Source organism: Macaca mulatta, chromosome 4, assembly GCF_049350105.2.
Source record: "Macaca mulatta isolate MMU2019108-1 chromosome 4, T2T-MMU8v2.0, whole genome shotgun sequence".
Lineage (NCBI taxonomy): Eukaryota > Metazoa > Chordata > Mammalia > Primates > Cercopithecidae > Macaca > Macaca mulatta.
The window spans coordinates 47,213,551-47,238,916 of NC_133409.1; positions in this window are offsets into that span (position 1 = coordinate 47,213,551).

Here is a 25,366-nt window from a genome sequence, read left to right on the forward strand (position 1 = left end):
ATAATTAAAGCATGAGCGTGATCAGCATTCAAATGTGAAAAAGAAAATATTCCGTAGCATTTTCGCATTTTCCCTTTCTTTCCAATTAATCCTTTAACCTAAATTCCTAGGTTCCATTATGAGAAAACCTTTTCTTGCTCTCTTCTAAGGTCACTCATATAAGCCATCCCACACCACTTTTTTTTTTTTTTTTTTTGAGACAAAGTCTTACTCTGTCACCAGGCTGGAGTGCAGTGGCCCTATCTTGGCTCACTACAACCTCCACCTCCCGGGTTCAAGCGATTCTCCTGCCTCAGCCTCCCGAGTAGCTGGGACTACAGGCACACACCACCACGCTCTGCTAATTTTTGTATTTTTAGTAGAGACAGGGTTTCACCATGTTGACCAGGATAGTCTTGATCTCCTGACTTTGTGATCTGCCCACCTAAGCCTACCAAAGTGCTGGGATTACAGGCATGCACCACTGTACCCGACCCCACACCACATCTTAATTCCTTGTTCAAGGAAATTATGAGTCACATATACTTTTAAAGCAAAATTCCAGGAATCAAAATAAAAAAGTTTTTATTTTTCTATCATCTACAACTAAGAATGTAGTAGCGCCTGGTTGTGAGACATCGCATGTTTCTTTGTGGGTAGATAATTACAAAAATTATCACCTTGCTTCTGCTGAGAGCTGCCTGCTACCTTAATACACAGTGAAGTGAAAATTTTATAATTGTCACTATTTTAAAATGTGATAATTTAAATAGCTACCCAGATGCATCATGTGATCCTATCAATTGGCAAGATGTGATACCAGTGCACACCTCAGGATGAATACAGAGGTTGTCATTTGGCAAACTGCTCCAGTGTTCTTGTGAATCCCAGGAATGCATGTGAACGTGTGGTTTCCACTTGTACACCTTACGGACCGACCGCCTGGTCAGAGTGTTGTAAGCAAGGTGCAGTCAGGTTTACAGCTGTGCCTTTGGTTCTCCTGGCTTACAGCTCCTTTGACCCACCTGGGCTTTGCACAACTCCCTTCATCACTATTTGAACATTTGGAAAATATGTACCATCCAGTCAATATCAAGATGGATTTTTAATTTACATTTTAGTAGTAGGAAATTTGAAAAAATATGTAACAATTTAACCACCAATGCAGTAAAATCTGGAATGTATAAAGAATACAGAAATTGATTCCAAAGTTTAATTGAGAAATAGTTGGCTTCCCCCCACCTTCCCCCAGAGAATGAGGAATACAGATAAGACAAATTATTTCATATTCCCATCACATTTTACAACTGTGGCCAAAAATGTATTAATTGTTGATCTCACATCTAAATAAATGCATACTTATAAATCAATGTGAATGGCCTTGAAAAGCAAAGATTTAAATTTCTTTGCTCCAAAACAGAAGAGTAAAATACTTCATAGAGGTTCAATTAGCATGGCAACATAGTTTATGTACCTTGTTTAACAATTTCTAGCTGTTTTCAGAGTAAAATTTTAGAATGCTTATTTTGAGCTTTTGAGATTATTGATCATATTGAATTTTCTTATCAAACTATCTCCCCAAATACCTCCAAACAACAAGCCTTAAATGTTGACTATGAACTTGGTACTATTTGATCTGTTCTCAGAAAACAAAATCAAACAGGGTAGTCACACACATTTACTCCAACAAGTCTTGTGGCCTACAAAGGTATTATACTAAAATTTTTGTATTTTACTACATTTTGCAGTAGTTGATCTTTATTTGGAGAAGGGAAGAAAAGATGCAGACAAAGAGGGAAATGTGAACATAAAGGCAAAACAGAGGCAGAGCAGTGCTTGAGAAAGAGCCTGCTAAGGTGTAACAGGGCTGTTGACTATAAGGCCTGGGTGGGGAGTTTCTAGAAATGAGCATAGGGACAGAGGTTTCAACCATGTAATGAAAGGCATGGAATAAATAATGTGAAAATAGATTGGAATACAGAAGATCAGAGCTGAGAAGACCAAGCAAAAGAAAATGAATAAGGACAGAGTCAATAGGGATGAAGAAAAGGAGACTTGACTTTTACAATGTTGATGAACACTATTTTCCAGGAGCCTAGTGTACAGTTTCAAGTCAATTGCTTTTCAAAGCAATGTCTTATTTCACCTGCCCTAGATGCTCCTCAAGCTCTATTATACTCCCATATTCATAGATGAGAAAACTGAGCACGAAAAGTTAAAGAATTTCCTCCAAGGTCACACAACAATAGATAAGGAGATTTTAATCAAATCCAATTTCAGAGGCATACTCATTGAATAACGATAAAGAGGGAGAAGAGGAAAATGAGTTAATGGTTTTCTTAGTAGCAAATCTATCCTCTCAATCTCTACTTTCTATATTCAGTACCACTTTCAATAAAGTAAAAAAAAAAGTAATGAATCCTTTGCATTGCTTTTAATTAACTTCATAGGATAATAAAGAAATCACAGTGCAGTAAAATGGAGATTCATTAACAAGTATTATAATATTATACTATTTTAGAGTCTGAAAAAGATTCATAAAGTATAATGTTTCTTTCTAATTTTATCTTCTCATTCCAAATACCAAGTACGTGGACCAGGTGTACACACAATACATTGCTTAATGGAGAGGCTTAACTATGCCAAACTCCTCATTTATAAATGAGTAACCTGAGATCCAGCTTAATTCTGACTTCAGTGAATCCAATATGGTTTTTATAAATAGTTAATTTATCTTAATAGAGTCATTACTGGGATAGCATAGAAAATCAACATTACAAATATGCACTTTCATGTATAAGAACTCAATTAGAAAAGTATAGTCAATGGATAAAATGTACTTGATAGTAAGTCTATAAAAACCATTTAGTTGCCACTGTAGGAAATTTGCTTGATAAAGCTGGCATTATCCAGAACAATTGAACAAGTTTATTTATACTTCATTTAATGTATAATTTCTGACACCTTTTTACTTAAACATTTTAACTTGCCTTAGTTCTTTATGGTCATGTATGTATATTAAAATTCACACACATGTGAAAATGGATAAAGGAAATGACTTGCCACTATCTGATTCTGCAGCCCATGTTTCCATTAATTATCATATAATTAGATACCTTCTAACCCCATTGGGCCATAATGGGAACTACCAAGTTCCAACAGGAAGAATTTTTTTGTTTATTTGAGAATGAAATATTTCCTCTCAGAGGATTTCAACATGTTCTCTACACAGAGAATATGCTAGTAGGAGACTTTGAGCATAATTTTTATGCATTCACCCTAAGTAGCTCATGGTTTGGTGTCTTTAAAGGGACCGACTAGACCCAGCCTCACCTTCCTCCTGTGTGGAGCTCCAACAGCAGTGTTCTACAAACACAACTATAAGGCCCAAGCAATGTTTTTGCACCAGACCCCAGAAGTAAAGTTTATTAATCAGTGGAAATCTTATACTAGATTTCAGAAAGCGCCAAACTACCAAACAAGTTCCAGCAGAGGGCACACTCTTAGCAGCTTTTGTAGCTGGTTGCTTCCTGGATGTTTTAATACCAGTTGATTTGTCAGCAATGAGCCATTGTAGCAATGCTGTAGAAGTGTGGATCGCAGACTGGTGGCTGCAAACTGTTCATTAACAGCTTGATGCTCATTAAGGACACTGAGCCAGAATATAAGTCAACTGTGTCACTAAGTGTGTTATTTAGCATAGCTGGCATTATGTGTGTTGTGGGAGAGGCAAGATTCTCAATGAAAGAGGCAGTACATTGATTTTCATGCTGATGTAAGCCATTTCCCTTTTGACTGGGACTTCACAGAATTCTTTTCATAGCTGGCCCTCTGCTCATTCTGTTGGAAGTCTGCAAGCTAAAGGCAGTCCTGATGATAGGAGGCAAAACAGCGACCTCAGAAGGATTTCAAAATGACTCATTTTCTTTACAAAAGTATATATAATTAGCCTAACGTAAGTAAGTGTTGAATATTATCATCTTGAGAATGAAAAAGATATACCTTTAGTATTGCTGTGACTGAAGATGACATTTGACCCTTTAAAATGTATTGTTTCTTTCTATTGGCCTTTTATAGCTTATTATTTCATCAATATTCATATTAAGAGCTGAAAGTTAAGAATGTTCCACAGCTCCAAGAAGTTGCTATTAGGTGTACAAACCAAGATGTTTTAAGGAGTTGATTATTGTTGACTACATGTTCATGATTTCCAAGCCTGAAATTAAACTTTATATTACATGAGTAAAGGAAAGGACATTTTATTTTCAGATTTTTCATGGATATTAACCTTTGATGAAAACCAAATTTTTCTTTCTTAATCTGGGCACAGTGGTATTTTTTAATTATTCAATGTTCTACAATGTTCTAGATTGTTATTGATGCTAGCTATTTCAATAAAACAAGAGATGCAAGGCTTTAATGACCCTCATAAAATGAATTACATTTTCTTGGCCATTTCTTGCTTTTCAGACATATTTATTTTTATTTTCATGTTTGTTTTCAAAAAGCAATTTAAAAACTAAAGTCAACATAGTATAAAATAGTTTGCTTTCACATCAATTTCGAAGATAAAAGGGGCCATTTAATGGAGTGTGAGAAACAGCATCAGTTTTATAAAGACTTTTATTATTAGTGTGGAAGCTTTTAAGAACATTTCCTTGTAAAAAGAAAACAATATAAGAAAAATATTACAGTCAATATTTTTTTCTGTTGTTTTAAAACTATTTGGCTGTCATGTTATCCATACTATTCTAGATTAATCAGCCATCTCAAAGGGCTATAAAATTGAAACAGAACACTAGCACCATTTTAGGACTCAGAAAGAACATTATGAAGTAATAACTTATTACACTTTGTGGTTATGTAGGTGAAGCTAGTTTTCTTCAAAAAGTCATAGGACTTCAAACATAAGTGTGTTTCCTGTAGATTCTCTCATCCTTTCAATCAGATGCTAAATGGCTTGAAAGCAGAATGTTATTACTCAGAGAATAATATATTATATGCTAGCTCCTAAAAATGCAATCTATTTGAAATAGTAGTTTCTATAGTTGGTTGTAGATCAACCGCAAGTGAGTTATGCAAATTCTAGAAGATTCTTAATATCAACTAAAATAATGAAATACACATTTGAGCACATTTCACACATTGACTATGTACACCACTGTAGAAATCATTAGCCACAACATCTGTTAATAGTGGAAAATCAGCAATATTATCTGTCTAAAGATAATAAAGTTTCTGAAAAATTTCTTCAATTAACAGTTGTTAATAAATTCCTCCAATTAACAGCAAATTATTTTATCTGTTGCATGTTGAGTTGCTTTGAATATTTTTTGAAATCTTTAAGATGAGCTTTTAATTGAGCAAAATAACAGTTTTTAATAACTTCACAAGTAAATAAATCTAGGTGGTATTACGATATGACTTGGAAAACGTATAAAGTCTAAAAAGAGCAACAATTAGTATCACAAGAAGCAAGGTTTTTACAGCTCTATTTAATTTTCATGAATATTTATTTATCAACTTTTTCCTTTTATACATTGTGCTTTTTGTATCAGGCCTAAGAACACTTTGTCTACCCTTAGACTCTGCATATTTTCTTCTCTGTTTTTTCTAAAAGTATTATAGTTTTACATTTTACAACATTTCAGTCTAGAATTCATTTTGAATTAATTTCTATATAAGGTATGACATTTAGGTGAAGATTTACTTTTTTTGTCCATGGAAATCCAATTGCTCTAGCACTATTTTTTCAATGTGCTGTCCTTCCTCCACTGAACTGCTTTTGCAGTTTTGTCAAAAATTGGTTGAATATTTGTATGGGCCTATTTTATGTTCTCTATTCTGTTCTCTCTACCAATTTCACATATTTTTATTACTGTAGCTACATAGTAAGCCATAATATTGGGTAGAGTGATTCCTTGAGCCTTTCTCTTCTTTGTCAGGATTGTTTTATCAATTTCAGGACCTAAGCCTTTCAACATTATTTCGGAATAATTTTGTCTATGTCTACAAAAAAACCTTATGGAGATTTTGATGGGCATTACATTAAGCCTATAAATAAATTTAAGAAGAATAGATATCATTATCATGTTAATATTCCAATCCATGAACACAGTCTGTCACTCCATTTATTTAGGGCTGTGATATTCTTCAACAACACTGGAAACTTTCAGCATGCATACCCTGCACATATTTTGTTTAAATGAATACCTCAATCCAATTTGCCAGCTAATAGGCACTCGTTCTTCAATTACTATATGGATTCTTCTTACATTTGCAATTATATGTTTCTTAATAATGACACCATTTTATAACCTGTTTGGAAATTGAAAATTCTACTTATTTCTGAGATATTCTCTCCTTTCTTTTTGCTGACAAATCAGACAAATATGACGTGTTGCTCTCAAAAACTTCAATTGTGCTAGGATAAGCTATAAGACATGTTTTCTAAAATCATATTTTGATAGCCTGTGTTATTTTAAACAGATAATATTTCTAAACATGGTCATTTAGCAGAAATCATTTAAATAATTAGCCAAAATGAGTTACTATGCTTTAAGAAGATGGAATATAAATTTATAAAACCATACTCAGGATAAATACAAAATGAAGTTTTGTGCTTATAGGTCTGATGTTTAATTGCTCTAGTCAAATAAATTAATAAAGAATGATATAGTCTGAAGATTCTTCCTGAATACTACCAATTTCAGCTAATCCTCTCTCCAAAGACATAAATTAATATATACATGCTTAATATTTGTACTGGCTACACAAAACTGTATTTTTTGGTTTCCACTTTAAGTCAAATCTTAACAGCATGTAAACATGACATTCCAGACTCTAGTTTCTTCCACTGATGTTTACTTTCCTTTCTTTCGAGTAGCTGATATAGTTTGTCTGTGTCCCCAACCAAATATCATCTTGAATTGTACTTCCATAATTTCCATGTGTTGTGAGAGGGACCTGGTCGGAGATAATTTGAATCATGGGGGCAGTTTCCCCCATACTGTTCTCATGGTAGTGAATAAGTCTCACGAGATCTGATGGTTATATCAGGGGTTTCCACTTTTGCATCTTTCTTGTTTTCTCTTGCCACCTCCATGTCAGAAGCACCTTTCGCCTCCCACCATAATTCTGAGGCCTCCCCAGCCCTGTGGAACTGTAAGTCCAATTAAACATTTTTTTCTTCCCAGTCTTGGGTATGTCTTTATCAGCAGTGTGAAAACAGACTAATACAATAAACTGGTACCACTACAGTGGAGCGTTGCTGAAAAAATACACCAAAATATGGAAGCAACTTTGGTACTGGGTAACAGGCAGAGATTTGAACAGTCTGGAGGGCTCAGAAGAAGACAGGAAAATGTGGGAAAGTTTGGAACTTCCTACAGACTTGTTGAATGGCTCTGACAAAAGTACTGATAATGATATGGATAATGAAATCCAGGTTGAGGCAGTCTCAGATGGAGATGAGAAACTTGGAAACTGGAGCAAAGGTGACTCTTGTTATGTTTATCAGGGGTTTCTGCATTTGCATCCTTCTCATTTTCTTTTGCTGCCACCATGTAAGAAGTGCCTTTCACCTCCTGCCATGATTCTGAGGCTTCCCAAGACATGTGGAACTATAAGTCCAATTAAACCTCTTTTTCTTCCCAGTCTCTCAGGTATGTCTTTATCAGCAGCATGAAAACAGACGAATACAGTAACATTCTTTTTTTATTGTCCTACAAGCAAGAAATATCTGATTTGCCTTTATTTTTGGACTATCCTGTTCTATCTAAACCTGATTATGCTCCTTAGGAAACTTCCTTAGGAGATTTCCAAAGTCTTCTTTTCTTTCTATAAACATGTTGTCAATAAATAACCTATTTCGCTGGCCTCCTGTGCTTAAGCCTCTTTCATTTGCACATATTTCAAATATTATTGCTAGTTGTTAAAGTCCTCAAATTTGATTTGACCATTCCGTTATAATGAGATCTCATTGCCTTTAGGAGTTCTAATATGAATATCATTTATTCATTGATGGCATACTATGGATTCTGTGGCTTACACAAAGAAGTATACACAGGGGCTTCAAAATGGCTGACTAGAGGTATCTGGTACTTTCCTCCTCCACAAAGAAGAACCAAAATAGTGAGTAGATAAACACACTTCCAATAGATAATCTGAGAGAGAACACTAGACTTTCAACAGAAAAGTCACAGGAAACACCTGATGTGAAGAGAAAGAGGAAAACAAGGTAGGCTGCTGGGCCAGGATCATCTGGGAGCATACAAACGCTCACCAATGTAGGGAAAGAGTAAGTGAGTGACTCCTGTAGTTCACATTTCCACTGTGATTCCTGCATGCTAGCCACAGGAAAGACCCTAGACCCTCGGGCCCCCCAGACTAACATAGGGAGCGCCTGGGAACAGACCTAAAGAGAAAGCTCACAATGAGTGTCACACATACCATAAGCCCTAAACATCTACAGCAAGGCACCATATTGAGAGACCAGATCCCAACAAATTGCATCTTGTCTGGGTGCCACACAGATCCTGCATATCCACATTTCTGGAGCCTCATTGACATTTCCCACCAGCAGCCCCTACCATGGCTGACTGCTGCCTCCATGACTGAAGCACAAGCCATTAACGAAGGCCACACAGCCTCCAGTAGAGAAGCTACAGTACATTTTCATGGGTTCCAAGGACAAACGTCCCTGCTCACAGTAGCTGCCACTTCAAGCTGCCACAAATGGGGCCAAAACACTTGTAAAGTGCTCACTCTCCAGTTGCCTGAATATGGTTGATGCCACTGAAAGAAACCATTCCCTTCCCAGTAACAAGGCTGGAGCACAGCCATTGCCATTTCCACCCAAGCATTGCACTTTGGTCCTAGGAATTGTCCTATCCAAGCATACCACAGCCAATGCCTGAATGCACCACCAGTAGGCTGGAAGAAAAGTCTTCCCAGCCAAATTCTGGCTCTGCAGTGCCTGAACATGCCTTCTGGGGTGTCTGGGGAACATCCAGCCCAGGCAATCACCATTGGCAGCAGATAACTTCTCCCAGGATCCGAGGTCAGGCCCACCCAACCTGCTACCACCACCACAGCAAGAACCCACCTGGGGCCTGGGGACTGACCCATGCAACCTGTCACAGCCACTGCCAACACCAGTATGGACCACGTGGGCCTCAGAGGTTAGTCCCATCACTGCTAATACCATCTCCCATGCTACACTCACTGCCCAGAGACCTGAACCCACCCACCTACTTGGCTCACTGCTAACACTACCAGAACCTGAGCAAGTCTCCAGGAGGCCCAAGCCTGCCTGCACCCTCTGACACTGGTGCCAGTGTACCCACCCTTGAGCCCAAGAATAGTCATGTTCAGCCCACTACTGCCACAACTGAAGCCCAAGAACAGGCCCATCTGGCATCCCCATCTTAGCAAAACTTTTCCACTGTCCCTGCTAACAAATAAGACAGAAAATGAGAAGGATGAAATAATATAATCTACTGAGGAAATCACAAATAGCACTGATGCTGCGTACAGCAAAATGAATTATATGGAGAGTATACTACTGCATGTACCCAGTATCAAAGCAAAAGTGTCCTACCTAACATGATAGATACATCTTCAGTCCTTCCATACAAGAGCAAATCCAAAAAATTGAAACAAGCCACATTATACCAGATGTGCAGCTATCAATGTAAAGACACAAAAAACATAAAAAGCAAGGTAATATGACACCTCCAAAGGAATACAACAATACTCTGGCAATAGATTTCAATAAAAAATAAATTATAAAATCCTAAATAAAGAATTCAAAATAATGATATTAAGGAGATCTCAGTGAGATCAAGGGAATATAAGAAAATGATACAAATAATTTAACATATGAAAGAAAAATTTATCAAAGAGTTAAACACTATATTTTTAAAGAACCAAATAGAAATTCTGGAGCTGAAGAAGTCATTGAATGAAAAACAAAATACTTGCAAAAGTTTCAATAATAGACTAGATCAAACAGAAGAAAGAATATCAGAACTTGAAGACAGGTCTTTCAAAATAACACAATCAGAAACAAATAAACTTAAAAATAAATGAATAAGGATAATAAAGTATATGTAACATAGGGGACATCTTAAAGCAACCAAATATCCAAACTATTGGTGTCCCAGAAGGCAAAGATAAATGAAGGGGTTAAAAAACCTATTTAACAAAACAAGGGCTGAAAACTTTACAAATCTAGCAAGAGATTTAGACATCCAGAGTCAGAAAGTTTAGAGATCTCCAAACAGATATACTACAAAAAGATATTTTCCATAGTACATTATAATCAAACTATCAAATGTTAAAGACAAAGAGAATTCTAAAAACAACAAGAGAAAAATATCTAGTCATTTATAAGGAACTCCCATCAGACTGAGAGTGGTTTCTCAGCAAAAACCTTACAGGCCAGAAAAGAATGTGATGAAATATTCAAAGTGCTGGAAATAAAAACCAGAATTGACACTCAATGATAGTATATCCAGCAAAGTTATCCTTTATAAATGAAGAAGAAATAAAAGCTTTCCAAGAGAAGCAAAAGCTGAGGAAATTCATCACCAGTAGACCAATCCTACAATAAATGCTTTAAAAAGTCCTACATCTGAAAGTGAAAAGATTGTATCTATTATCATGAAAACACATGAACGTTTAAAACCCACAGGTAGTGCAAACACATAAATAAAGAAGAGAAAGGATTCATATGTTACCACTACAGAAAACCACCAAGCCATAATGATAAACAATTAGAGAAGAAAGGAACAAAGGATATACAAACAACAAATAAATTAATAAAATGACAGGAATAAGTCTTCAGGTATTGTTTATAACCTTAAATGTAAATGAATTAAAATTTCCACTTAAAAGATACAGGCTAGTTAAATGGAATCAAAATACATAACCCAACTATATGTTGCCTTTAAGAAACTAATCTCAGCTGTAAAGATACATATAGAGCAGAGGTGTCCAATCTTTTGCTTTCCCCAAGCCACATTGGAAGACAAGGAATTGTCTTGGATCACACATAAAATACACTAACACTAATGATAGCTAATGAGATTTTTTAAGAATCTCATAATGTTTTAAGAAAGTTTACAAATTTGTGTTTGGCCACATTCAAAGCCATCCTCGGCTGCATACAGCCCACAGACTGTGGATTGGACAACTTTGATATAGACTGAAAGTAAAAGGATGAAACAAAATATTCTGTGCAAACAGAAGCCAAAAGCAAACCAGAGCAGCTATACCTATATCACATAAAACAGACTTTAAGTCATAAATAGTAGAAAACAAAGGTAATTATATAATGATAAAGGGGTTAATTCAGCAAGATAGTATGACAATTTTTTAAATATACACACCTAACACCAGAGCACCCAGATATGTAAATCAAATCTTATTAGATCTAAAGGGAGAGATAGACTCCAATACAATAATAGTTGGGTTGGAACTTTACCACCCTACTTTCAGCATTAGACAGATCATTTAGACAGAAAATCAACAAAGAAACTTTAGATTCAAACTGCACATTAGACCAAAGGGACATAAAAGACATTTACACTTATAGAACATTTTATTTACTAGCTTTAGTATACACTTTCTTCTTATCAGCACATGGAACATTCTCCAGAACAGACCGTATGTTAGGACATAAATAAATTTAACACATTTTTATATATTGAAATGAAATAATATTAAGTGTCTTCTCAGATCACAAAAAATTAAAACTAGAAATTAATAACAAGAAGAAACTTGGACACTAAAAATTAAACAACATGCTCCTGAATGACCACTGGGTCAAGGAGAAAATTAAGGAGGTAATAAAAAATACTCTTAAAACAAATGAAAATAAAAAATACCTTGAAATCCAGCATACCAAGCCCTATGGGATACAGCAAAAGCAGTGCTGTAAGGGAAATTCATAGCAATAAATGCCTATATCAAAAAAGAAGAACGTTTCTAAACAAATAATCCAGTGATGGTGGGACCTCAAGGAGCTAGAAGAACCTCAAGAAACCAAACCCAAAATAAGCAGACGGAAAGAAAGAATAATCGGAGCAGAACTAAACAAAATCAAGATTTAAAAACTAATTCAAAAGATCAACAAAATGAAAAGCTTTTATTTTTTTCAAAAAACAAACACAGTCAACAAACCTCTAGCTAGAATAACCCGGAAAAAAAATACGAAAAGGCTTAAAAAATAAAAACTAAAGTCAGAAATGAAAAAGGAGATATTAAAACTGATACCACAGAAATACCAAAGATCATCACAGACTATTATGACCAACTATATGCTAACGAACTGGAAAACTTAGAGAAAATGGATAATTTCCTGGACACATACAACCTACTAAGGTTGAATCAGAAAGAGCTAGAAAGCCTGAACAGACCAATAATGAATAATGAGATTGAATAAGTAATAAAATGTCTCCCCTAAAAGAAAAGACCAGGACCAGATATCTTCACTGCTGAATTCTACCAAGCTTTCAAAGAAGAACACAGACCGATTTTCCTCAAACTATTCCAAACAATTGAAGAGAAGGAAATTTCCCCTAACTCATTCTACAAGGCCAGCATTACCCTGATACCAAAATCAGACAAGTATGCAACAAAAAAGAAAACTATAGGCCAATATGCCTGACGAACACAGATGCAAAAATTGCCAACAACATGCTAGCAAACCAAATTCAACATTACATCAAAAAAAAAAAAAAAAATGCACCATGATCAAGTAGAATTTATCCAAGTAATGTAAGGATGGCTGAAAATATACAAATCAATAAATGGGACAGATTATATTAACAGACCGACGGGAAAAAAGCATATGATCATCCTAGTTGACACAGAAAAAGCATTTGATAAAATTCAACACTTCTTCGTAATAAAAACTCTCCACAAGAATGTTGAAGGAAAAATACCTGAAAACAATAAAAACCGTATAGGCCAAACCCACAGTTAACAGGATACTGAATGGTAAAGCTGAAAGTCCTTCCTTTAAGAACTGGAACAAGACAAGAATGTCTACTTTCATGACTCCTATTCAACAGAAAACTGGAAGTCCTAGCCAGAGCAATTAGGCAACAAAAAGAAACAGAAGGCATCCAAATTGAAAAAGAGCAAGTCAAATTGTTACACAATGCAGATCTAGATTGTTACATCTAGAAAAACTAAAGACTCCAGCAAAACATTCTTAGATCTAATAAATAAATTCAGTAAAGTTGCAGGATATATCAACATGCAAAAATCAATGATAAAAATCAGTAATGTTTCTGTACGCCAATAATTAACTAGCTGAGAAACATATCAAGAAAACAATTCCATTTACAATAGCTATAAAAAAATAGCTAGGAATAAATTTAACCAAGGAGGTGAAAGATCTCTATAAGGAAAACTATGAAATACTGAGAAAAGAAAGTTAAGAGGACACAAAAAATGGAAAGATAGCCCATGCACATGGATTGGAATAATTAATGTAATTAAAATGATCATATGGCCCAAAGAAATCTGCAGATTCAATCTAATTTCTACCAAGTTGGCAATGTCATTTTTCACAGCAATAGAAAAAAACCCTAAAATTCATTTGGTATCAAAAAAAGAGACCGAATAGCCAAAGCAATCCTAACAGTGGTAATGAAAACAGTAATAGTATGGGTATAAAAATAGTAATGAAAACAGCATGGTATTGGTATAAAAACAGACACATGAAACAATGAAACAAAATAGAAAACCTACTTATAAATTCATGCATTTATGGTTAACCTGTTTTCAATAAAGTCACCAAGAATGGACACTGGGGAAAGGACAGCCTCTTCAATAACTGGTACTGAAAAAATTTGATATCCATATGGAAAAGAATGAACCTAGAGCCTGACTTCTCACTATATTCAAAAATCAAATCAAAATGGATTAAAAATTAAGATGTAAGACCTGAAGCTGTAAAACTAGTAGAAGCAAACGTAAGGAAAACACCTCAGGACATTGGTCTAGGCAAAGATTTTATGTCTAAGATCCCAAAAGCACAAACAACAAAAACAAAAATAGACAAAAAGGAATACATTAAACTGGAAAGCTTCTATATAACAAAGAAACCAGTTAACAGAGTGAAGAGGCATCCTGATGAATGGGAGCAAATATTTGCAAACTATTCTTCCAGAATATACAAGGAACTCAAACAACTGAACAGTAAGAAAACAAATAACCTTATTAAAAGGTAGGAAAAGACATGAATAGACATTTCTCAAAAGAAGAGATACAATGGGCACCAGGCATATAAAAAAATCACTAATTATCAAGGAAATGCAAATCAAAACCACAGTGAGATATCATCTTACCATAGTTAGAATGGATATTACTAAAAAGACAAAAAAAATCAGATACTAGCAAGTATGTGGAAAAATGGGAATTCTTACAGAAAATCAACAAAGAAACGTTAGATTCAAATAGCACATTAGACCAAAGGGACCTAAAAGACATTTACACTTATAGAACATTTTATATAACAGCTATAGTATATACATTCTTCTTAACACATGCAACATTCTCGAAAATAGACTGTATGTTAGGACATAAAATAAATTTCAACAAATTTTTATAAATTGAAATCATATTGTCTTCTCAGACCATGACAAAATAAAACTAAAAATTAATAACAAGAAGAACTTGTTACTGTTGGTAGGAATGAAAATTAGTAAAACCACTGTGAAAATAGCATGGAGATTTCTCAAAAGTTTAAAAGTTGAACTGCCATATGCTCCAGCATTCCCACTAGTGAATATAAGGGAAAAAAGATCAGTATATAAAAGGAATACCTGCACTCCTGTGTTTATTTCAGCACTATTTATAACAGCAAAGATACAGAATCAACCTAAGTGTCTATCGACTGACAAATGGATAAAGAAAATGTGGTATATATACACAAAGGAATATTATTCAGCAATTAAAAAGAATGAGACCATATCATTTGCAGCAACGTGAGTAGAACTGGAGATCACTGTGTTATGTGACATAAGCCAGGCACGGAAAGATGAATATCATATATTCTCACTCATTTGTGGAAGCTAAAAGTTTGATATCATGGAGGTAAAGAATAGAATGATAAATACCAGGAGCATGGAAAGATGTATAGGTGACTGTGGGGTATAAAGAGAGGTGGGTTAGTGGGTATAAATATACATTAGACAGAGAAAGTAAGTTATAATGTTTGATAGTAAAGTAGGGTGACTATAGTTAACAATGTATTATATCTTTCAAAAAACCTGGATGAGAGAACTCAAAATGTTCCCAGTATAAAGAAATGATAAATACTCAAGGCCATGGACACCTCAGTTACCCAGACTTGATCATTATATAGTCTGTGCATGTAAAAAATTATCACATGTACCCCATAAATATCACAAATATTTGTATCTATTTTTAAAAGCATATAAGTGCATCTTTGTTATCAGACATTATATTAATCTTAAAAGTCAGATTATTTGGAATGGAAAAGTCAAATGACATCAAAATGTGATCTGAACACAATGTGTATTGCCAGTTGTGCCCTGTACAAAGGTATCTGACCAAATGTAGAGGGAACTGATAGAAGCTAAAATTTAGTTCATGTTGCACTTACTAAACCACAGGCTCTAGTTGCATTTGCCAAGGAGGGTACTCTTTTCTAATTCTCACAAGGTGCAATACAAGCAAATAGTTACTCTGTGTAGCACATAAGACATGGTGACAGTTCCTAGGTTTCTTTCTCTCAAGAAGTCTGAAATTCAGAGGAGGCAGCTATCACTGGAGATTCATGTGTTGGAACAAGGCTACATGTGTCATGCAGAATGTGAACTGGGTCTCGAAAAATTGGTAAAATTTGGTTCAAAAGATTAGGTGGAAAACTGCTAATGAAAGAAGCATGAACATTTAATACCCAAAGATGAGAATGAACATAATGTATTTAAGAAATGTAATTGTTCCTAGAAATCTGTAAATCCATATTTACATGCATATTTTCGTTACCCAGACATAAACATTAATTTATTGGTGTCCTTTCTCTTGTCCCTTTTTTGTGTGTGCACGTGCATGGGATGTGCATGTGCACCTCTGGCTACTGTAAGTGGGAAGAGAATAATGAAACCAAGCAAGGCTATAAAGATGGGGGAAGATCAGCCTGGCCAACATGGTGAAACCTCATCTCTACTAAAAAAAAAAATACAAAAATTAGCCGGACATGGTGGCAGGTGCCTATAATCCCAGCTATCCCAGAGGCTGAGGCAGGAGAATTGCTTGAACCTGGGTAGCAGGGGTTGCAGTGAGCCGAGATCGCTCCAGTGCACTGCAGCCTGGGCAACAGAGAGGAACTCCATCAAATAAATAAATAAATGAGAAATACATGTATGAAGTTGACTTCTGTTTGACAAAAATAAAGATAGAAAAGTAATATGATGGAAATGCATATGAAGGAGATAGAAAGTGAAGGAGATAGACATCACAGAATAGCCACCAAATTAGAAATAAAACCATGAGAATAATTTTCAGGAGTCCACAGTAAGAAAAAATATTCGGTCAAGAGTTCAATCAAGAAATATTCATTATTATTTACCCTATGCCAAACAGAGAGCTGAGGGTGAGAAAATATAAAGATGAGGAAAGGAAAGCTCCTGTTCTCAAGAAGCCCACAATCCAACAAAGACGTAAGACAAGTGTATTAGTTCGTTTTCATGCTGATGATAAAGACATACTCAAGACTGGGTAATCTACAAAGAAAAAGAGGTTTAACGGACTCACAGTTTCACGTGGCTGGGGAGGCTTCACAAGCATGGTGGAAGGTGAAAGTCACGTCTTACATTGGCGGCAGGCGAGAAAGAGAATGAAAACCAAGCCAAAGAGATTTTCCCTTATAAAACCATCAGCTTTCATGAGACTTATTCACTACTATGAAAACAGTATGGGGGAAAACACTCCCATGATTCAATTATCTCCCGCTAGGTTCCTCCTACAACATGTGGGAATTAGGAGAGCTACAATTCAAGATGAGATTTAGATGCGGACACAACCAAAACATATCAGCAAGTATATCGATTACGGTATTTCAAATCTCATAACCAGAGCCCTGATTAAGGCACACAATGAGACATCAGAGCCAGCTGGGAAATTAGAGCAGATTTCAGAGAGGACAGGGAAAGCACACTCTGAAGGATAAACTGGACTCAGGTATGTATAGATTAAGAGATAGGAAAGTAAACAGAATGCCTTAGAAATGGCTGAGAGTAAAAAGATGGAGCCTGCCCAGATGGCAGCAAGCAAAGGAGGTGAGAAGACTAAAAGGGACAAATAAAACAAAGACGTTTTGGAAAGTCGAGTCAATGGAAGTACTATTTCCCTTGTGGATCTTTAAGCAGCAATATTTTTGCTTGTATATATACATATATATAAATTTATGTATTTATTTATATTACATATATATTTAGAATATAGAAAGAATATACATTCTTAGAATGTCTTAGAAATATTCTTAGAAAGAAATATATATTCTTATAAGGAATATAGAAATATAGAAAGAATATATATTCTTAGACCACATATATATTATATACGACATATATGTTTTATTCAGAGAGATATAGAAAATACATATGTTATATATAAGATATGTAAGTTATATATATGATACATATGTTATATATATACATTATTTTACCTGCTAATCCTCCATGGGTGCTGATATGTTTCCATTACTGATGTTATGAAGAAATTGCTACTCACACACACAAATTAATCAGCAATTATGGCCTTTTCTGCTCAAGCACAGTTGATAATTTACTGAAAAGATTTAAAAATAAAAATTATGAGCATATTGCCTACCATGTTTGGCAACAATCCACAACACTAACACCATTTTATACTTCAGAGTTTTCTGCAAATATAAATGTATTTTCAGGCAGGAAACAATTTGAGAAACCACAGTATTCCCTAGCTCATCACTGGAAATTGTAATTAGCGCATCAGTAAATCACCTGTAGAATTTTATTTCCATGAACAAGAAAATAATGTTATCTCACTCAGTGCAGCAGGCTGATGTGAGTTATGACTTTCAGAAAAATGAAGCCTTATGATTAGCCACCAAAGGTGCAAATTTATGAAGATGATCTTGCTAGTACAGCAACATATTATTCTGAAGCACAGAGTAATGTTCACAGAACATTCTAAAGAATTCCCTAGAATAACGTAAGAGCACAAGTATGTCCTGCCCCATTTCCTTCCCCCTGAGATCAGAGTGCTGAACCTTTTTATTATTATCTTTGTTTGGTTTGGTGCTCTTAAATACTCCAAGAAAGTTTCTTTGAATGTATCTATAGCAAGTTGCTTTGTACTATAAATTCATTTTGCTAATTACAATTTTAAGAAGAAAGTTGGTTAAAAGCTGAGACTCCGTCTCAAAAAAAAAAAAAAAAAAAGCTGATAAAATGATCTAGGCTATTATATATATAGTCGCTACCTCCACAGTATTTATGCATCACTTTAAAGCTCAATGTAGCTTGTAAATTTTTTAATTTTCAGTGATTACTTTTATTTTGGGGTTATTACACAGTTCATAGAAAACATATGTGTATTTCCTCTGTTTTTCTGCTGAAAATTACTTCAGAGAAAATGTCGTATTAGACTGCTTTGAATTACTCATTTATTAATCTAGAACTCCCTATGACTAACAACGTCACAAAAAGGAAATAATAAAATAATAGAATAAGAGCATGGAAATGGGACCTTATTGATAATCTATAGAAAATCTAAAGTGGCAATCTACAAGAATCCCACCAAGTTATCTCTCCTGTGCATCCATAGCTTATTCATGGAGAATTTATCACCAGTGCATATTTAATCTTCATCCACCCGTGGCAGTTACTCTTTACATCTCCCACAGGTCTTCTCTGTTATTCTGCATTATACTTGTGTAAGATGAAATAAAATAAAGTCTGTTTGTACATTAGATTGCTTACATATTTTCAGAGAAAGATGGTAGAGTAAAATTGATTTTACCCTAACCCTTCTCAGGAATCAACTAAAAGCAATATTTAAATAACGAAAACAAAATTAAAAAGACAACTTCATCTCTAATAAAACAAAGAAGTAGTGACTACCTCATATCACAAATTATGATGATATATATATCAAGTAAAGTAAATTTGGGTCAAATCATGAGATGATGCAGAAAGTAAATATAGATTTCAGGCAACAATCTGAATTCTTCAAAACTGATGGAATTTTTTTAAGAACCCAACAAAAGGTTGTTATGTAGAAAAGCAGAGCCCAGAAGAGGATTTGAGTTATGACAGCAACCTGTGCTCATTTCATACTTGAGAGGGGAAAGAGAAATAGGGCTTATGAACAATCATCAAAAGGCATCATAATAAAAGTAACAAGGATAAACTATATAATATAAAACCAGAGAATACCTAAGCAACATTTCTGAAAAAAAATGAGAGTCTATTGCCTATCAGAGTTTCTTAGAATAACATGTTGGAATAAGTGAATATTTGATGAAGAAAGTTTGAGTTATAATAGCATGTACACCTCTAATTTCTCAGATAAATAGCAATATATTTGAAAAATTCAATTATTAATAAAATTTCTGACTGGTCGTATCTTAAGGTATTATCATTTCAAATCCAATTTATTTCTAAATAATCTCTATTTGTCAAAAAAAGACAAAAGGGACACAGATTCTTCTTATGAACTAATGAAGAAGCAGAAAGAAATACTTAAATATAATAATGTTATGGTGATAAATGTCTTTAAAAATAAATAAGGTTCTATAAAATTCAACTAGTGAGATTACATTTCTATTTTTGAAACATCAAAATAAAAGCAGGAGTTTTCCCCATTTCCTAAAAATAATCACCATCAAGTAGCAAAAATGAGAACCAGAAGCAATTATAATCTTAAAAATGATAAATTCATTAAACAAATATTTATTATGTCCCTACATGGTATACATATTTTACGAAGTACCCTGACATAAGTACGAAGACAGGTAAACCAAACATAATTTTTGTTCACATGAAATTTACAGTCTACTGAGAGATTCAAATCTACTATGTTCTACTGCTTATCTTTAAATAATGAGAGAATTTAAGAATTGAGAAGAAATAACTAATTATGACAGGTGAAAATTAGTTAATGTTTCTTCTAGTTTGATTGTGACAAAATAAATACATGTGACAATGTTGATTTGGAGATGATTAAAATATAAACTAAATTTTTCCTAATTATTGTCACTTTCTTATTATGTGGAATGAATATTTTCAAAAGTCTAATTAACAAAATGTGCTTTGTGTCACATATAATACAAAAAATGTATTGTTATGATGCCAATTCATTTCAATAAAAAATATTTGGCACTATAAAAGACAATAACAAATAAAATGTGTAAGTATTAAAGGAAATTGTTAAAAATTATTTTATTCTCAATCACATATATGGGAAAAATATATTTATCACAAAATATCTATTATGAGCCTACTATGCAAAAAATCTCAATGCACTATTATATACTTTAAGTCCAGGATTTTTACTTTTAAATAATCTCTATTGATTAAGAGAAAAAAGACAGTCTGCTTATTACTTAATAAAAAGTGAGATACTTCACTATAAAGATTCATATGGTGACAAATATATGTAAAAGTGGATGAAATGCTGTAGAAATCCAAGTCATAAAATTAAATTTATAGTTACAAAGTTGAGATAGAAGACAGGTGTTCTCCTTACCCCCTCAGCAAATCATCATTCCATGGCAAAACCAAGAATCAGAAGCACAAACTCCATGCCTTTGGATTTCAGAAAAAGTTTACCGAGCACCTTCTTGAAAATAAGTTGTATACGCAATTCTACATGCCATATTTATCTTGGGGGAAGACATACATCTCTTCAAGGAGCATTCTATTCGTGAAACTCAAAAAGGAAAAAGGCTGCATTGAGAGACATAACACTCTGTATTCAGATGTAAAACTCCAATTCTTCTGGTTAGCCTCTCACATAGCTCTGGCCCCACTCCAGTCCTGTGAATCACTTACAAATGGCTGATCTAGGGGAAACTCATGTTACCAAATCCAAGTGAAAATTTTAAAATGACCATTGTATGTGTATCCAAGGATATTTAAAGAAAAAAAAAAAAAGTTGAACACAGAGAAGAGAACACAGAAAAACAAATAGCAAATTAGGGGTGTTTGTTAGAAAAATATTGCCACAAAAACAGATAAAAAGATTGATTAACTATATTGCCACTAATGAACAGTATTGATGAAGAAATCTTTTATAGGATCAAGAGCACAATGTCACAATACAAGAGTTTAGAAATAACAAGTCAAGACCTAAGATGTGATCAGCTTTGTTTACTCTTCTATACTTCTTGAGAAGAAAAGTACCCTATTCATATAAGGGTGTTAATTTCAAAAATATCTGTGAAATCTACTGTTTTTTTTATATTATACAGGTCTAGATCTTTATTATTTTGTATGTACTTGACTTGACTTGGACTGAGAATGATATATTTAAATATCTTACCGATCCAGTTTATCTGTAAATTTTATTTTGCATCTCATGTAGTTCCTGCCTTATGATGGATATTTGTTATAATATTTGGTATGCAGGTATTGAAAATTTCTATATCTTCATGGTAAATTGGAAATCTTCACATCATTAGTGTCCTACCTACCTACTTTTCAAGTTGAATTTTTCACTTTAGTACTCCTTAACCCTACATATCCGCCATACCAAGTATCTTACAGTTTCATTAATGAGTCATTCATTGTATCTCTCTCTGTCTCAGTGGAACATGCTACCCCAATTAGTTTACCTGTCACTTCAACAAGACTTTTCTGAAGGTTATGTTCTTTCCTTTTTCTCACTAGACCATATAAATATCTCTGCTACAGTATTAAAAATATAAGGTCAATTATTATTTCCCATTCATGTCCTCTTCTACACTATAAACTTTTTAAGAATAATTGCTCTGTGAATTGGAAAAAACTGCTTTAAAGTTTATATGGAACCAAAAAAGACCCCGCACTGCCAAGACAATCCTAAACCAAAAGAACAAAGATGGAGGCATCACCCTACCTGACTTCAAACTATACTACAAGGCTACAGTAACCAAAACAGCATGGTACTGGTACCAAAACACAGATATAGACCAATGGAACAGAACAGAGCCCTCAGAAATAATACCACACATCTACAGCCATCTGATCTTTTACAAACCTCAGGAAAACAAGAAATGGGGAAAGGACTCCCTATTTATTAAATGGTGCTGGGAAAATTGGTTAGCCATAAGTAGAAAGCTGAAACTGGATCCTTTCTTTACTCCTTATATGAAAATTAATGCAAGATGAATTAGAGACTTAAATGTTAGACCTAATACTATAAAAACCCTAGAAGAAAACCTAGGTAATACCATTCAGGACATAGGCATGGGCAAGGACTTCATGTCTGAAACACCAAAAGCAACGGCAACAAAAGCCAAAATTGACAAATGGGATCCGATTAAGCTAAAGAGTTTCTGCACAGTAAAAGAAACTACCATCAGAGTGAACAGGCAACCTACAGAGTGGGAAAAAATTTTTTCAATCTACTCATCTGACAAAGGGCTAATATCCAGAACCTACAAAGAACTCAATCAAATGTACAAGAAAAAAACAAATAACCCCATCAAAAAGTGGGCAAAGGATATGAACAGACACTTCTCAAAAGAAGACATTCATACAGCCAACAGACACATTAAAAAATGCTCATCACCACTGGCCATCAGAGAAATGCAAATCAAAACCACAATGAGATACCATCTCACACCAGTTAGAATGGCAATCATTAAAAAATCAGGAAACAACAGGTGCTGGAGAGGCTGTGGAGAAATAGGAACTTTTACACTGTTGGTGGGATTGTAAACTAGTTCCACCATTGTGGAAAATAATGTGGCGATTTCTCAAGGATCTAGAACTAGAAATACCATTTGACCCAGCCATCTCATTACTGGGGATATACCCAAAGGATTGAAGTCATGCTGCTCTAAAGACACATGCGCATGTATGTTTATTGCAGCACTATTCACAATAGCAAAGACTTGGAATCAACCCAAATGTCCATCAGTGACAGACTGGATTAAGAAAATGTGGCACATATACACTATGGAATACTATGGAACCATAAAAAAAGGATGTCCTTTGTAGGGACATGGATGCAGCTGGAAACCATCATTCTCAGCAAACTATCGCAAGAACAGAAAACCAAATACCACATGTTCTCACTCATAGGTGGGAATTGAACAATGAGATCACTTGGACACAGGAATGAGATCATCACACACCATGTCCTATTGTGGGGAGGGGGAGGAGGGAGTAATAGCATTAGGAGATATACCTAATGTAAATGATGAGTTAATGGGTTCAGCACACCAACATAGCACATGTATACATATGTAACAAACCTGCACGTTGTGCACATGTACCCTAGAACTTAAAGTATAAAACAAACAAAGAAACAAACAAACAAAAAAAAACCTTATTTCCTTCTTAAAGGAAAAAAAAGAATAATTGCTCTGTGGATTTATCTCTGTACCCCCAGGGCCAGCAATGTAGCCAACGCTCAATGGATGTTTATGATTTTAGGCAGTGTGATGAGATTAAAGCTATAATCCAGGCATTGGTTAAGGCTGTAAGAAAAACTACTTAGTTCTATGCAGAACAGCATTCAAGGTAAAGCTCTGGGTAAAATGTCATGGCCACAGCCAGATAGGCTAGGCTGATGGAGAGAAAAGAAAAACATATGATTGGGCACAATTGTTGGGTAAATAAAGTAGAGTTTAAGAGGAAAGATGGTTCCCATGAGTGTGGCATATAAATACAGAGATGGCCACATCAGATGCTGGAATCTGGACAAGTACAGTAGGCAGAGTTCTGAGAGGATAGTAAGATCCTTGGTTCCTGATACATACATGCCTTCCTCTAATTATTCAAACCAAATCTATGTGCTTCTGTGAAGGAATTTTGCAGTATAGTTAGATCCTAGATCAGTTGACTTTAATAAAGTTGACACAGAGAGTCTGATCTATTTATGTAAGCTATTAAAGGGGATGAGGCTCTTCTTGACCAAAGATATTTAAAATATGAGAGGGACTCAGTAAGAGCCATTATTCATTGCTGGCTTCAAAGGTGGAGGGAAACATGTGCCAAAAATGAGAGTGGCCTCTTCCAGCTGAGATAAACTTTTACTGACAACCAGCAAGAGAGCCAGCCTCAGTCCTAAAACCACAAGAACTGAATTCTCCAACATGAATGAGCTTGAAATAGGAACCTAAGCTCCAGATATAAACGAGTCCAGCAGAAACTTTGATCTAGTATGTTCTTGACAGGTGGGTTATATTATGCTTAAAGTTCTCACATACAAAACTGTGAGCTATTAAGTGGCAGACTTAAGGTAACTTAAGGTATTAAGTTTGCAGTAATACATTGTGTAGCAATGGAAAACTAATACAGTAAGTAACCAATTATATGTCCCAACCCCTTTCTAATGAATGTAGTCAGAATTGTGTCAAAAGCCATGGGTGGGACTTAGTGTTTAGCTTGAAAATCTTTACCATATACTTCTAGACCACATTTAGCAGGGCAAGACTGACGTTAGCAAGCCTTCTAGAGACTGGGTTCGTCCCTCTGAAACTCTGTCCCTGCTACTGGAATATAACTTTCTACTGTGGGAATGCTTGCTGCCTCCTGTGACCTGCAACCAGAAAGCAATCTACTCAGATGGCTTTCAGATCCTACTCTACCATTTAATTGTTGAATGATCTTGGATAATATATTGAACTTAACTAAGCCTCTGTTTCCTCATCTATAAAATGGGGATTGGAGTAACCATTTTACAAGGTTATCGTGAGGATCAAATGAGATAACACCCTTAAGCTTTTAGCGCATTTTTGAGAATATAGCAAACACTCAGACATATTAGTATTAATTCACTATCTCAGAAAAATTTCTTTCCTTTTCTAATGTTCTTCCTGGCCTAAAAAAAAACACACATATGCATGTATAACGGATATAACAGCCAAGAATAAATACCCATATGTTCAGGATATAATACACAAAATTTTGTAAATAATGTCTCTGTAAATGTTAGAATATAAATGCAAATAAACACTTATCTGACTTCAACAGCAGGTGGATTTACATAAGCAGCACATAGTTAAATAGCTGGGACCATGTCCATTTTACCAATACATTTTGTAATATGCTGTCTACATTTTAATTGCAACACCTGCTCCTGATTCTGAAAGAAAAATGTTTGTTTATTTATCCTTTAATTAGGTTAGGTGAATAAATATTGCCATGTT